The sequence below is a fragment of the Alligator mississippiensis genome, chromosome 1 (genome assembly GCF_030867095.1).
Source record: "Alligator mississippiensis isolate rAllMis1 chromosome 1, rAllMis1, whole genome shotgun sequence".
Lineage (NCBI taxonomy): Eukaryota > Metazoa > Chordata > Crocodylia > Alligatoridae > Alligator > Alligator mississippiensis.
The window spans coordinates 468,491,387-468,507,873 of NC_081824.1; the positions used below are offsets into that span (position 1 = coordinate 468,491,387).

General features: G+C 47.6%; 3 long non-coding RNA genes across 3 annotated transcripts in view; 2 read left to right on the forward strand and 1 right to left on the reverse strand.

Moving 5' to 3' along the window:
* Window positions 1-10,083, reverse strand: part of LOC109281108 (uncharacterized) — a 33,750-nt gene extending 23,667 nt beyond the window's left edge. The window contains exon 1 of the long non-coding RNA XR_009459995.1: window positions 9,867-10,083. This is a non-coding gene — a long non-coding RNA (uncharacterized LOC109281108). The remainder of the gene's footprint in view (window positions 1-9,866) is intronic.
* Window positions 1-16,487, forward strand: part of LOC106739383 (uncharacterized) — an 82,245-nt gene that overhangs the window by 49,069 nt on the left and 16,689 nt on the right. The window contains exon 3 of the long non-coding RNA XR_002087661.2: window positions 16,361-16,414. This is a non-coding gene — a long non-coding RNA (uncharacterized LOC106739383). The remainder of the gene's footprint in view (window positions 1-16,360; window positions 16,415-16,487) is intronic.
* Window positions 114-14,755, forward strand: LOC132248675 (uncharacterized). Its single transcript, XR_009459996.1, has 2 exons — window positions 114-5,494; window positions 5,845-14,755. It is a non-coding gene; the product is annotated as an uncharacterized LOC132248675 (long non-coding RNA).

Here is a 16,487-nt window from a genome sequence, read left to right on the forward strand (position 1 = left end):
ACAACCCTGGCGGCAGCTGCTCAGGACGCTGTCCCAGTCGGTATGAAGACCGGCTGGTTGCTCTGAAAGGTCAGTAGGTAGTGTGATCCATCCCAATCCCCCATACATAGCAGAGATGAATGGGGGGCAAAGAATGCATGCGTGGACATGCTCCACAGCATCGGATACATCCGAGTTCCTCATCTCCTCCTTCGCTTCTGGACAGGCCGAACTGCAAATCACTCGGGATAAATAGTCTTTATAGAGAGGCCAGGGTGACCTTGAAAGGTGAGAGATACTGATCCCTGGACCCCTGGCTAGAGATGTAGGTGGTGCGAGAGAACTGCTATAGCTTTCCGCAGTTATACTTGCGTGCGTGAACGCACATGTGTGTAAATAGCCATACTCCTCTTGAGCAATCAGAAATAGCACCCAGATTATCTGAGTCCTATGTGAGCGCTCTAAATCAAGCAGGAAGGGATGTATTGCTAGCGTACAATATGCTTTCAATAGCTGAATTTTAGATCTTGTGCTGCGTTGGGTGATACCGAAACATCAGGAATGCAGGGTGAGGACACCCCATCCATGTCTGCTCCCCCAAGTCTACTGGGCTCCAGAGAGAAATTAATTCAGACTTGTCCCCAGTGGCTGCTTTTGAAACCTCAGGCTGTGCCCAGTCTGCAAGTGGCTGCAAATGAGTCTGGACTGGCCTCTCAGGTGAACTTCTGGTTCTGTAGTGAGTCAGTAGACTGGCGTGGCTGGGCTGTGGTCCACCCTGTCTTTCATAACACCCAGTCCTGACTTATTATAGACAAGCCATATGAGAACTGAGGCAGGATGCCATTATAGTCAGTGCGTCGTATAGGCATCATAAGACACGTGATGGATTTGCTGTCTAAACAGACCAGCCTGACAGAGGTTAGGAGGAGAAATGGACGTTCAGACTGTGGAAGTGACTTGTCCAAAGTTACGTGGGTCAGGGGCAGAGCTGGGAACAGAACCCACGAGCCATATCCGTGGGACCAGTGACTGAACCAGTGGGATGTGTCCTCCGAGCACCTCCACAAGAGAGGCCGAAGAAGGCCCGCTGACTTTCCTGTGTTCCTATGGTGCCTGGCAGTGTTGTTTGGAAATGCTGTGCTGCTCTCTTTGTTGCCTCTCGAACAGGATACTGCCTTAGCTGTGGGCAGGCGAATGAGCTTAGTGCACACAGGGCTAGCTCAAGGTCTGCTGCATGGTGCTGACTTGTACCACCCTATGGTAGCTTTAAAACAAACAAGCTCTTTATAGATATATATGTAAAGGTTATCTAGATCTATATATCTCTCTATAGATATCTCTCTCTCTCTCTCTATATATATAAAGGTTATATATAAAGGTGTATATATATCTATATATAGATATATATATCTATAAAGGTTATCTAGATCTATATATCTCTCTATAGATAGCTAGATCTCTCTCTCTCTCTCTCTCTTTTTATATATATAAAGGTATATATAGAGACAGAAATCTATAGATCTCTCTATATAAAGGTTATCTAGATCTAGATCTATATAGATCTAGATATCTAGAGAGAGCTATATAGCTCTCTCTCTACATAGAAATATCTATCTATCTATCTAGATATAGATATAAAAAAGAGATATATATCCCATCCTCTGCACTAGGAAGAACAACAATATATATCTCTATATAGAGAGATATATAGATCTAGATATCTATATATCTCTCTATATAGATCTCTCTCTCTCTCTCTCTCTCTCTCTCTGTGTGTGTGTGTGTGTGTGTGTGTGTGTGTGTGTGTGTGTATATATGTATATATATATATATACAGAGAGAGAGAGAGATCTAAATGTCGATATATGGACCTAGATATATATACATACACATTCTAGTCACTGATTATTGCCTCCTTAACCTACCATAGGAACCTGTGCACCTGTTACAATAGATGCACCCATGGCATGGCGCTCCTGTGCACCTGTCCGCAAAGCATCATCTCCCTCAAACACCTTGTCTCTTAGTCCTGTCCCTGAATACTACCCTAAGGCAGCTACCCCACCCTGCTCCTGGTACTGGCTGGCATGCTCCCAGTTTGGCAGGGTGTGAAGGGTCTCCCTCTCTGGCATCTCACTCAGTTTCCAGAAGCACAGAGCAGGTGCACTTGTAGGTCGAGGTGCCCCAGCAGATCTGAAGCAGAATCAGAACAGAGTCCTTGGTTTGGACGTTCAGTCTCCTACCTCTTCACCCCCACCCCTTCTAGGGCAAGAGCCTTCCTTATTTTTATTCTCCGCTTCCTCCTCATTTGAAATCTGCTGAGGGCAGCTCGGAGCAAGCAGCCGTGGCCCTGTGGTGTCAGACCTCTGCTCCAGATGTCAGCAGCTGTACAGAATAGGCGGGGGCGGGAGGGATTCGTAACCATGAACTTGACAGCCTTGTTCTGCAAGCTCCTCCTTGTTGTTCTTCCTAGCGCAGAGGACGGGGGCAAGGCCCCCTCTGCAGAAAGCTCCCGTGGAAGCAGAGTCCAGAGTGAAATGGAAACTCCTGTTGTCAGTGAATCATGCTCCACATGCAGCATGAGTAGGGTTGGAAAAACATTCAGTCCTCGCTACTTCCCAGCCCGCTGTGGTGGCAGGGGGAGAGCCTGTGTTCGGGTATTTTCTGGTTTTGCTCATGACGCACTGGATCATCCAGCAGAAGCTGACAGGCACTGCTCAGGTTTTCTTCACCCAGCCGTGAAAGTGCCTCCCTGTCCTCTCTGCCCAGCCGCCTCTCTCTTCTCTGTCAGTCAGGAGCCAATTGTTGGGTGTTGCCATAGCTGAAGAATTATAGGAATTAGATGGAAAATGTTTGCTCATCCAGCCCACTGCTCCTTATAACACGAACATCCCTGCTATGCTGAGTCTAGTTTTAAAGGCATATCAACACTGCATGAGACCACACTGAGGAGCCCTACCATGAAAAAACTCCCTGCTGAATCGTTTCTGCTCTGTGTACACTGAACACTGAAAAAACCCAGTATAGCTGCTCTAATAAGCACTCCCAAGATGCACCACCAATTGACCGTAAGACATCTTTCAGGCTTTTGGCAAGTATGATACAGAAGTGAGTGGGTGGGATGTTTTTTTTCCCCCAGCTGTGCTCCCTAGGACGGTCCAATTCTGTGTAGACGGGCCCGAGGTGTCCCAGGTACTCAAGCTGTCATCCCTCCATGGTGCAGGAGAACAGAAGGCTTTTTGGAGACTACTCATTATTACTGTTTCTACGGGATCATGTGGAGCTGCAAGGGGCACATCTACACGTGCAGTGAATGTGCATGAATAAACTGCGGAGCAAATTGCTCTGCAGTAAACTACTCCTAGGTGCAGTGTATACGTGTGGCAAGGTCAGGAGCAAATGTTGCTGGGGAGGAGCAGTGTAGACCAGAACTGCTCCTGCCTTGCTCTGTCCTCCTGCAGCAGCCAGGAGAGCTCCAGGCTCTAGCCGCAGCTGCCTGGGTGCCAGGGGGACAGGGGTCGGCCCCGGACTCTGGCTGGTGGCAGAAGTGTGGCCCAGGGGGCAGGGGTCGTAGGGGCTGAGGCCTGGGCTGCATCCTGCAGCTGGAAAGTTGTCTGGGCCACAAGGCTCCTGCAGCTGCTGAGCTGTGTGGCTAGACAGCAGGCAGGAGTGTGGTCCCCTCTGGTTGGGTGACTGGGCACAGTTTACTCCCGGGTCAGCATCTACACATGCATTGCTGCACAGCAAAAAACTCTGCAGTAGGATAATACTTATATTTACAAGTACTATCCTGCTGCAGAGTTAATTAATCTACTTCATCTACTTCAAGAATTTTGCACAAAAAGGGGGGTGGGTTGGTTTTGTTCTGATTCAGAATAGGAAAAGTGCTGAAATCCCAAGATTTTGCAGCCTGGAAAAATCATCCCCTTTCCCCTCTGGTTCTGATAGTAGGTCCTAGCTCCATTTTCCAGACTATAACCATGGAGGCCCAACAGCTTCCCCAAGGTCACATAAGGCATCTGTGGCAGGGGTCTGGACCCAGATTTCCCCGCCTTCACAAAGCCAGCCTTCTTCACTCTTCATAATGAGAAGCTATGTCTCTTTGAAGTTCTTCCTGAAGTTCTTTGAAGTTCAACCTGCCTGTTTGGCACTAGGCTTAGACCTACAAATAAATCACTGTATTGGGTAGTGCTGTACATGTATGAACATCATCTCCGGTGGCAAAAGGTTAATAGCACAAATTACTGGGGGCAGGGGGGCTGGCTGTTTCCAGTTTCCTTTTGTGCACTTCCACCTACTCATTCTTTGCACTTTATAGTAAATGCGGCCACTTTATTAGTCTCCAAATGCAATGTCTGTCTTGATTAGCACCTCCAGGAAAAAATGTACATCCCCTGGGAAATGCCAGAGTGTTTCAGACACACAAAGGTGGGAGTCTCAAAGCAGCTTCACTCTCTAGACTATAAATCTGCTGCCATCAAACCACAGAATACAGCCAATTCTTAGCTTCGCTCTTGTTTAGTCTGGGAAGATAACAAACCACCCCCTGTCCAGCTCCAAGGGCTGATGTCTGGATGTGAGGAAATCCTGCAAGTTTCTAATCTTAGGCTGCTTGGGAGTCTTTAAATAGAGAGTCTTAAATTGGCTTGACTGCTCCGATCCTCCATGTCAGGGCTAGCCCATAATCATCAGCAACTAGCTGCATCTTCCCTTGGGAGTCCACCTGTCATTCAAACTCTACCTCGTTTATCATTGCCATTTCTCTGGCTCATTCTTGCCTTCCTTTGTGTCCTTCTAACTCTTCTCTTTCATCCCTAGCATATTTCTTGACACCTCCCTTTTCTTTTCCTAAACCTTTCATGCTGGTATCCACAATCATCGCTGGAAGAGGACAAAATTTACTGTCCCGTTCTACAGCATAGCTTTTCCTTTAGGAGACCCTTATGGTCTTATAGGTAAAAATCAGCTTTCAGAGCTGAATGGCTAACTGGGGGGCTTTAAGCACTGAAGCACTTCTTCCTTTCCCACTCGTGACAGCCCCCTCTCCGGCTTACCTTGGTGCTACAGCCCAGGTGGCTGGGCCGTGAGTGAAGCAGCCGACACTAAGGAGCTGGAGGGACCGCTTCTAATTGGCACAGGAGCTGGAGACTGCATGTTTAAAGTGGACCTGGAAATGGAGCTGGAAGCACTCCCTGCCCCTGGAAGAAGCCTGTCACTTCCCCTGATGGCCAGTGGGTCCAGGGGAGTGCCATGTGTATGCTTCAGTGAAAAGGCAATTAAGGAAAAGGCAATCAAGGAAGACCTGGGTGCACCCCTCTACAGCCAGCTAGGAGCCCTACACGTCCCAGGACTGGAAAGCCCAGATGGAGCCAGAAGCGTCCATCAGCCCGTGGAGAGCCAAAGACCAGAGCCAATGCCAAGCCACTTGACCCCACCAACACACAGCTTAGCATGCCAGTGAGCTCACCCGCCGCCACCGCAGACAAAGGCTGAAGGACTGTCCGGGAATGCACAGGTCAGGTGGGGATGGGAGAGTGCAGCACAGTGGGCTTTGTGGGCACCAGGTAAGGGTGCACCCTGGAGGGACAGCCCATGGACCCTGTGCACCCCTGCAGTGCGTCTGCACTCCCAAAATGTGCCAAAGGGGAACAGACGTGGCACTAGGCCCCAACCAGGCAAACCTGGCCTAGCGGGTGAATGGGAAGGGCCCGCAGCAAGAGGCTTGGAAGGGAACCAAGCACTGAAGGGGAATGAAAGGCCCTCGATCTCCTGTGCTCAGGATTGAGCAGCTTGGCACAGGGGCAACATCACCCTGCCCACTGCTCAGACTGAGCTCCTTTAAGTTATGTTCTTTTTGTGTTGCAGCTTTCTGAGAGCAACAGCACCGCGGCAAGACCGCTATGGCTCCTTTCCTTGTCACACCGCCACGTGAAGGATGAAACCCACAACTACATGGAGGCACTGCCTGGATCCACTGTAACACCTGAGTGGAAAGGGGTGGGATATAGGGGAGGAGGAGCCCCACAGAAGACGTACCAAGGCGGGCATTCCCGAGCCTGTAAAGGAATCATGGAGCACCACCTCCAGACATGCCAAGTTGTGGCATGTGAGTAGGTTCGGGTATGGCAGAGCCCAGGTGGCAGGGCACCTTTATGAGGAGCATGGGCTTGTCGCACCACTATTTTGTTGCTCTGCTGAAAGAATTGCGGTAGGGATGCAGCTTTCCTTTGAAAAAACCATGCTGGTTTGTCTCTGCCCTAGATTTTCCATCCCATCAGCTCGATATTTTTCAGTGATTGTTTTAAGCAATTTCCCTGACTTCTTGATGCATAATTCTGAGATGGATCATCCTGCTGACCTGCTGGGTGCATCCTTTGCTACCCTCTGGTTTCCTCGAAGCGCGACCTCATGGCAGAGTGGGGAAGGAAAGGATCTTGCGGCAGCTTTCAAGACAGGAATGCATGCCCTGTTTCCCAAACTTGTAGTGAGGGTGGTTGCTAGTATGTGATCCACTTGTGAATGGGCACCTGGTCATGTGGGCTGGGGAGTCAGAAGCAGCCAGACATGATGCTGGCCACATCACAGCTTTGTGTGCCCCTGGCTATAGGAGCTGTCGTGTTTTAAGCATGCTAATCTGATGGGTGGCTGGGTTTAAAGCTGATCTTCTTGTTTAGGAGCCAGTTTTAACAAGACAGTGTTGTTCTGTTGGCAGTTTAGTCTCTTCATTTTGCTTCCTTTCAGCATCTACTTCCTTTCAGCATCTACTTTCCGCATCTACTTTTTGATAGCTTAATCTCTATCCTCTGCAAAGGTGGAGTCCTCCCTGAGCACAGGGTCACTGCCAGATCTAGGACCCACATAAGTTCCACCGTGGGACTTCACTGCAGCCCACGTTTGCTATAGATCTTCTGACCAGCATCTAACTTCCCCCCAAAACAGTGAGTCAAGGGTGGGTCTCGCCTGTTGTGATCACTGCATTCAATAAACACAGGCATATGTGAATGAGAACAAAATAATGGCCTTATTTGTGGAGCAGTAGGCAACCTCTGCAGAACTTATGTCTCTTTAAACGACTAGCCTAACTGAAGAGCCATCTCCCAAATCCCAGCTTTTGTAGTCTTCTAAGTAAGGGAATGTCTCTAAATGATAACATCTATCATTATATCACCCACAATCCTCTGTAGTGTAGATGGAGACAAATTCTTTAGCTACTGTGTTATGCTTCTGTTTTCCTTCATTTCGCCTCTGCCCAGTAGACCCACTAACTCTCTTGCAGGCTTTCTCTGTCTGATCTACTTAACAATTTTTTTGTTGCTTGTTTTTAAAACTGGCTTGTGACCTGCTGGACTGAATCCACAAATGAAGATATTCCAAATAGAGCCCGGAAACCGGGGTTTATGCTATCTCAGTTCTGACTTACCTGCACCCTCCCTCCCCCTCTCTACGTGCTTTATTTATTATCAGTACAAGGGAAGTCTGAAATCTGATCTACTGGTTTTGTTGCCATCTCTGCTGCCATGACTCCAATGTGAAGGAAGGACAGAGGGAATTGCTAAGGTGAAATGAGAGACACTGGGGCAGGGGAGGGGAGGGACAGCTGGATTGGTGATTCTTAGCCTGAACAGCAAACACCACCAAGAAATTGCTGAGGGATTCGACTTAAGTGCCAGCATGAGGCTGAGCCAGAGGACTAGCTGTGTAAACACTGCCGGATCATATAATAGATTTTCCTGGATCTATCTGTCTGTAATTAAGAGCTATCTCCCTGCCTTTTTCTTCCTCCTGAAATCTCCTCTTTGCCTTGTGCTGAATAGACTGTGCCACTGCTTTCTTTTACCCATGGAGCAACTTTCTTTGTAAGAGAGCTTTGCAGACTCAGCGAACATGGTGAAGGACATTGGAAGTACTCTTTCTTTTTATGAATGAATGAATGAATAAATGAACTGTCCCTCTGCCTGAAGAAGGGGGTTTGCCCCGAAAAGCTTGCAAAGAAGAATTTTTCCAACTCTTTAGCTGGTCTAATAAAAAATATCACATTTACCCAACAAACCTTGTCTTTTGATGAATATGGCATTTGCCATATGATTGCCTGACCACATGGATCGGATGCAAAAGAGCTGGTAGGAAAAACAAGCAGGACTAGAGATAGGGCACATCCAGGTAAAATCTTCAGAGCTGTTAAGGAGACAATGACTGCAGGAGGTATTGAGAAAAACCCATTGATGTTGGCTTCCAGCTAGGTTACAGCAATTATCTGCTCAGAGACAAAAGCCTTAGGTCCAAAGGCAATCAGGACTCATAGCAGAGATGATATCTTTTATTAGACCAGCAATGTTTTAGCAAAAAAAATTCTTTAATTGCAAGCTTTCGGGTGCAAACACCCTTCATCGGGCATTGGAGAAAAGACTGTAGAAGTTCTCCTGGGTAGAAATAAAAGTTCATATTTCATAGGATTTCACAGAGGAGTCAATCGATGGAAAACTCCTCTGGGCAGGCAGCTCATAGCTGGTATGAAGCCTCTCACTTCCTCCTAAGGTCCAAAGGACACTAAATCACTAAGAAGCCCCCAGAGAAGGGAAAGCTGTCATCAGTGGATCAAGCCAAAACAATGGGAAGCTTGGGGAAGAGAGTATGAAGAAGCTGGGTCTACCTAGCTACAGGGGCGGAGGTGGGGAGATGGCACAGATGAAAAGCTCTGGGTAGAAAGGCCTGCATATGGATTGTTTTAAAATACTTATTGTCCGATACGGGGCAGGGTTTTTACCTGCTTGGAGCAAATGATACCTATTGGAAAGGCATCATGGGAATGTCTGCAGCTTATGCGGACACAGGCCTGAGATAGCTTTAAGCTCCATAGCTCAGGTATTGCTGGCAGGGTAGCTACAGCAACACATGGGCTGCCAAATTCACCCAAAAAACTGGGTAAATACTCGGACAGGTTGTGCAGCCTGTTCCACCGTCCACACAACCGCGGCTATACTGTCAAGCCAGAGCTCCGCTTGTCTAGTTGGAAGCTAGTTCAGGAAAGTGCATCTCTCGAGGTCTGTTTTGCTCAGGGACTAAAGCCGAAGGCCAAAAGGGCTCTGCATAACTAAGAAGTTAGCAAAGGAGGGGGGAGAATTGAGTGTTCCCACATATAGAGAAGTGACAGCTTGAGCTTTGTCCCCGGTAGGGGTTGACTGAGACCGAAGCAGAAAGGGGATCCTGGAGTCACTCACCTGGTAACATTAGGCATTCCCTGAAATGCAGCCACTTCTGGGGTGAGATGCAGCAATGGCTGAGGCGATCATACCAATACTTTGTTAATGTATTTTGTCACTACATCTATTTTAGACAATGCAGGAGGTATTTATGCTGAATGCTATTTGCCTGGGTTGCTCAAACTAACCATCTAGCCACGTGAACTTTGCCAGGGGATCTGTCAGATGCAATTTCTGGGATGGTTCTTAAAGGTTTTGTTCATAGATTTTTTTCCGCTCCCCCAGGCCAGAAAGCAGTGTTGTGTTCCTCTAGTCTGACCTCCTGCATGATGCAGGCCAAGGAATCTCACTCAGTGCTTGTTGCATGGCATCCAGCAACCTGCAGTCGTGTGAAAAATACCTTTGTAACAACAGCAATCCTCTCTCTGTTGAAGGCTGAGCAATGGAGAGCCCAGCTGGTCCCTCACCGAGCTGTTCCAATGAGTATGCGTGATGTGTTAATAATATGTACCATGAGCATACTGTTAACATCTACTGCTTACAATGGAAAATCCACAACCTAAAGAAAGAAGAAGGCACCGACTACACAGAGACACTTTCTACTATGCTGGGCCTGGCCTCCTGTGATCAGAGACCTGATGCAGAAAGACAAGCTTTCAAATGCAAGACAAACTTTATCCCACCTACCTAGTTGGTCCAAGAAGAGGTACCACGCTGAGAAATCCTTGCCTCTCATGTAATTTCCTTGAAAGCCTTTCAGTGGGCGTTCACAAACTCGTAAGTCCAGCTGCCTCCTGAAACTGTGCCGCTTGCTTTGGAAATAATTCATTTTTATCATTGTGCCCGCTTTCCTTGCATGCGTGCTGCAGTGTTGCATATGGGTGTTGATCACCCAAACATAAGCTCGTATATTATGTGTCTGGCTGGCACTTCACATCAGAATAAGCTATTGTGGGCAAGGTTGCGCCTGGCTTCCGCAGGAAACTGGAGAGGGCTGAAGAGGAAGTTCCCAGTGCCAACACAGGTCCTAGGGACATTGGCAGGCTTTGTGTTGCGGGAACACAAGGGCTACTCAGTGCTGGGTGCTGCTCTCGGTGTTAGACTCCCCAACAAGCGAAGGCAAAAGGTCAGCAATCCCAGACCACTCTCTGCTGGCCAGCCCCAGTGGAGCTAATAACAGACGCTGCTTTGTCTAAAACATATAATGCCTCCCAGCTTGGTTGGACTGACTCCACCCTGTCCTCCAGTGCTGGGCTTTCTCTCATATGCACGAGAGAAGTTAAACTAAACTTTCCCCAAATTCATGGCCAACCTAAGCATAACTTCATTGGAGTCACTAGTTCTGCAATGCATTTCTCCGGGAATTGATTCGGCCCTATGCCGAGACCGAGCTGGATTCCACCACGACCGGAGCACTTGCGATCAAGTTCTAGCCTTCACCGCCTTCTTTGAAAATAGTATCCAGGTTGTAGCTGTATTGGCCTAGAGTAAAAAGCATTCAGGACTTGTGGTAGTGGACATCTTTTATTAGACCAACTAGCTTTTTGCAAAAAAAAAAAAATAAAAATCTTTAATTGCAAGTTTTCAGGCGCAAACACACTTCGTCAGGCATCAAAGAAAAGATTATAAAAGTTCTCCTGGATAGAAATGAAAGTTCATATTTCATAGGAAAGTTGAGGTGGTAAAATATGAAGGGTGTTTGCACCTGAAAGCTTGCAATTAAAGCATTTTTTTTTGCAAAAATCTAGTTGGTTTAATAAAAGATATCACCTCTCCCATGCGTCCTGAATTCTTTGAAAATAGCTTTCAGAAAAACCTGAAGACTGGTGTTGTCTTCCTTGATTTAACAGCAGCATATGACACTATCTGGCACGCCGGTCTTCTGGCGAAAATATCAGGAATTCTGCCACATTGGGCCACTCGTCTAGTCAAACTATTACTACGTACGTGGTCGATGCTTTAGAGTCCACCTGGCCAACCAAACTAGCTCTTGGAGACATCGGACCAGTGGCCTCTCTTGTAGCAGAAAGCCCCCTTTTCCTCCTGCCTGCAGTTGCTCTCCCCTCCTTGGATATGTGTTTCCTCTTCTACCTTTTCTTCCCTCCTCTTTCTTTCACTTTAAGATAAGGAATTGTGTTTTAAAATTTGTGTGTGTCCATTTTGTATCTCCCCTTGTACTTTGGTATTTTTATCTATTTGTGTGCCATGGCATTACTTTTGTAGCTTATATTTTATACTCCTCACCTTTCAACTAAATGTGTTTAGTTTCAGAAGGCAGACAAGGTTCCTTGGGTGAATTTGATATCTTTTATTAGACCAACCCAATTTAGTTTCAGAAGTAAGTTATACATTGTAACCATGTTAACAAGGGCAGGAGTCAAACTGCTGCTTCCCTGTATCAGTCGGGCCCCTGAAAGAGTGAGTGAATCAGTGATATAGGCCCCGGTTCTTCATGGGTGGATCTAGGATTTTGAAAAGGGTGGAGGGAGGGCAGATGGTGTGGCATATCATTACTTCTAACACAACACATTTTTCTCCAAGTAAAGACAATCTAGATGCTTGACTAATATGGTAGGGGGGCTAGCAATGTATTACTCCGTTTAAGATCAAAGCAAAAACAAAGATAACTATTGGAACACATGCTACTTAGCTAGATGATGTATAAAGTTTTAGAAAACCACAACAAACTAGGCAAAAAAATAGTCAAAAGATATTGTGTCATTAGTCCCGTTCCCATTATAGTTCAGATTCATTAACCAAAATTGCGCCTTCTTGAGGGCCTTAACAGTGCCTCCAGTGCCACTGTGGGTACGTCTACATGAGACACTTACTTCACAGTATCCCAATAACACTGTGCAGTAGTGTGTCAATCAAAAACCGTGCTAATACGTTCCTGCATGGTGTTATTAAGCTACTGCACAGTAAGTGTCACAAAAAAACCAACAAACACGCACAGTAACTGTAGATACTGCACATTTAGTTAGTACTTCATTAGGCAAGTACTAAACTAAGTGTGCAGTAACTACTGCGCATTAATGAACGTGCAGACGTGCCCTGTCTGTCATTTCTACACCTGAGTTAATATGACCATACCTGAGTTAAGGTTTTCAGCTAGAGCTAAAAACAGTCTGCCGGGCCGTGAAATAGAAGAGCGACTTTAGCAGTTAACGGATAGCAAAAATTTTGAAGAAAGAATAGTGTGAACGGTGGAAGACCTTGCAAAAGAAGAGAGGGTTGTTAACCCCGGTGGAGTGGAGAGAGATTAACAGGAATCTGGAGACGACAATGAGCCACAAAGTTGATTGACTCCCTCAATGCTGCCTGAATAGAAATGTTGCCGCCTCTCCCAAGCAGTTAGTTTTAAAATTTGGGTGAAGCAGAAATAAAAGGGGGTGGGGGGTGGGGATTGCATCAGTGCATCCCTCCCACACCGATCTGGCCCTGTACCAGTGCACCCCCCCACCCCGGATCTGCCCCAGTTCCCCTGCTATTATGGTTTTGGCTTATGTGCAGGATCAAGCTCAAAAATCCCTTTCCTGTTAGGGACCAGCTGGCAGAGAGCTTATGCCTCTCTAGGGTGAGCAATAACACCTTGAGTCTGAATATCACTAGTGCTGTTCTGACCTGAAGCTGCTGCTGCTGCTGCTGTATTATGATTTGGAAAGGGTGGGGATAATGTTCTGAGCAACGAGATTTAAGAGGAAGGGCCAGTAATACAGCATTGGCATGGAGGATAAATCAGCTAGAAGAAGTGCTTTGTTAATGTCTCCATTATTCTGGGCTCAGATAAAATCACTGGTTTGTATTTTCTCCCCCGTCTAAGAAGCTCTGCACCGAGGAACGCGACATGGCTGCCTGGCTGTTCTTTAAATACAGCGTGTTCTGTAATCTCTCTCTACAGGCACATTCAGTCTACACACAAACTGCTTGCAAGCAGCAGGCAGGAAAAGTGCTAGTTATTTTTAACAGGCCTCATTTTCGCTCTCTCTCTCTTCCCTTCCTTCGGCTGTAAAGCAGCCCTTTTTTTGAAATGTAAATGTAACATTTTAAAAAGAGAGGAAAAAAAATCCCCATAAATCTAGTGCTGATGAAAAGTACCAGATGGACAGTGTGGGGACCGTGACCCCTAGGTACAGCTCACACAGCATCTGGACTGAGCTCTCCTCCCTTTCTGACTCCCTTCCCAAACTGATGATCCAGAGTGCTTTGTCCTATGGAGAAAAGAGGAATGGTTTCTTTCTCTTCCTCTCTCAAGGAAGGTGGCAAAGGGCGCGTCTACATGAGACGTTTACTGCGGAGCTGCCTAATTAGGCTGCATGTGGCCCTATTAGGCTGCAGGAAGTTAATTAACTCCATGGCAGGATAGTGCTTGTAAATACGAGTCCTATTTTGCTGCGGAGTTTTTAACTCCGCAGCACTGCACGTGTAGACACTGATGCGGCTGGCCGGGGCACGAGAGTGCTGCAGTGTGGGGGCTGCCTGAAGCACCCTCGTGGCCCAGCCAGCCCCTCTGCGGCACACGGAGCCAGGCAGGAGCAGCCCTGGGCTGGCAGGCTGACCCTCCATGCCCCCTGCCAGCTGGGGCTGCTCCAACCCGGCTCAAAGTGCTGGGATCCCGGGCGCACGTTCAAGCGGTGTGCCCAGGAGCAATACACTATGGAGCAATAAGCCCCGGAGTTTATTGCTTTGCACATACGGACGTGCCCAAAGAGTCTGGGACACAAAATACCATTGCCGACTTCAAGGGGTATTTGGCCTTAGCGAGACAGATTTCTGAACTGGACTCAGTAGTGGAGCCAGACCTGGCGAGTGGGGAAGGTGGCTTTAAGCCACCTTTCTGGTCCCTTGAATGCAGCACTGCCCAGCAGCCAGCTGTGCACCAGCCTCAGGGCTGCTCTAAGTTATTGCAACTACAGCAGCCCCCGCGGGGCCCTTGTTGTGTGCTAGCATTCGCTAGGGCCAGGCGATCCCTCCCGGTACGAGATAGTGAAATTGGTTTGGGCAGGATTTGGGGCTTGTAATTTGACTCAAAATGGAAGGAAGCTCTGACTGCAGCCTTCAGATCCACGTTTCCAGCTGTCGTTTGAACGTGCGTGGGGGCGGACGGACTTGGGGTCTTGCCTCGGGCCTGGCTGTGATGTCTGCAAGTGAGATTTTTCTGTCAGGGCAGAGCAGAGGCCAAGTGTGGAACGAGAGCAAGGGAAACACTGTGCAATTTTTCACTCACTCTGAAATAAAAATATCACTTAAGATAGTTTTGGAATTAACCAAGAAAAAAAAAGCCTTGATGGGAACCAGCTGGGGACCGGGGAGGCCTCTTGCCTGCTCCCATACTGTAAGCACAGACTCCTCCAGGGTGTGTGCCTCGCCGGATTGCTTTTCTTTTTATACCTTTGCTGTCCTTAGGAATCTTAACTATTCGAGTAGGTTTTCTTTCGGGATGGGGCTGCCACTAAAAAACACAAGCAGCTTATTATGCCTCTATAGCATAATATTTACTTTCCTCATTATAATAGGCTTGGCCAGCACAGCTTGCCAGCGGTTGCTGGTCTTGCTCACATAAACACTGGAAGCGTTGCCGTTGTAACCCTTTGACTCCAGACGTTACCTCACATTCAATGCGATTTCCACCCCCCCTCCGGTCTATACCGCACAACAAAGCAGAAGGGGAAGCGCACGCCAGAGCCCTGAGGAATGAAGGGTCCCCGCTGTGTTGACGGCCCTAATGAAAATGTCACTCTTTTTGAATGATTGCATTAAGCTAATGGCAATACCTCACATGCCTAGAATGCCCCAGGGATCCACGTAGCAACTACTGTCCCTGCAGCGGGTCCAGCAATGAAATGCAGTCACCCCTAGGCTGGGGGGGTAGCTATTACATTGCAATGCTGCATGAATCTGGAGAAGAGGAGACCGAGGGGGGATTTAATAGCAGCCTTCAACTCCTTGCAAGGGGGTTGCAAAGAGGACAGAGCTGGACTGGTCTCAGTGGGGGCAGATGAGAGAGCAAGGAGCAATGGGCTCCTGTTGCAGCAAGGAAAGTTGAGGTTGGATATTGGGAAAAAAACGTTCTCAGTAGGAGGGTGGTGGAGCGCTAGAACAGGTTATCCAGAGAGGCGGCGGACTCTCCATCCTTGGAGGTTTTTAAGACCCGGGTAGACAAAGCCTTGACTGGGATGATATAGTTGGGGCTGGTCCCACTTGGAGCAGGGGGTTGGATTAGATGTGACCTCCTGAGGTCCCTCCCAACCCTCATTGTCTATGATTGTATGAGCTTAACGAGGGCTTTATTCATTTGGAAAAGCTGGAGGAGTTTAACATGCAGCTTCTCTGGAGTAGGCGAAAGCTACTTCTGTTTGTCAGGGGCTGATGGTCTGAGATAAAAACAGTGCAAGGTGAGGGGGAGTCACAGAGGGAAACGACAGAAAACAGGGGTGGGGATGGGGGCAGGAATCCTTCTTAGAGGGAAAGCAGGAAGAACTAATTCAGTAGTTTTCTTGAGTACTGGTTTCTACCTTGGCAGGGTCTTTTTCTGGAGGGGAAGGGCTGGTTGGCCTTCCCAGTAGAGATACCTCACCGCACAGGGGTAGGACACGGCTGCTCAAGTTGGTGGAAGAAGAACCTGGAAGCAAGTGGCACAAGGATGTGGCTGTCTGGGTTCTCGCACCCGTGCTGTCTGCCATATGAAACTGGTGGACGTGACCATCAAGGCTTACGGTAGAAGCGATCTCTTTTATTAGACCAACAAGATTTTTGCAAAAAAAAAAAAAAAATTCTTTAATTATTTTTTTTTTGCAAAAATCTTGGTCTAATAAAAGAGATCATCTCTACTATGAGTCCTGATCGCCTTTTCCTCTAGACCAGTATGGCTACAACCCAGATACTTGGTGGAAGTGAGGCACCTAGACAGGTTAGAAATCCCAGTACGTGCCCAGCTATCTTTTAGCTACCTTTAAAATCTGGGCAAAGGAGCTCACTTTAAGGCCTAAATTAACTTTAATCTCTTCACTTCATGTATGCATATTGCCCTGCATGTGTGCGTGGGCACGCGTGTGTGTACACGTGTGTGTGTTCGAGAGAGGTGTAACCACCGTACTCTTCCATTGTTTGTTCCCTACCAATGACTACCCACTCTGTTGTGGCCCTTTCTACTATCCGTGGACGTGTGCTTGTCCTTGCAGGTGTCTATTTGATGGTAGCCCCGACTGGAGAAGGAGTAACAGAGAAGAGAAGAGGTATTTAAAAAAATCCCATTAAGAGTTTGTTTCCAAAATGCCATGTGATGCCACGTGATGCTGTGAGGTTTGC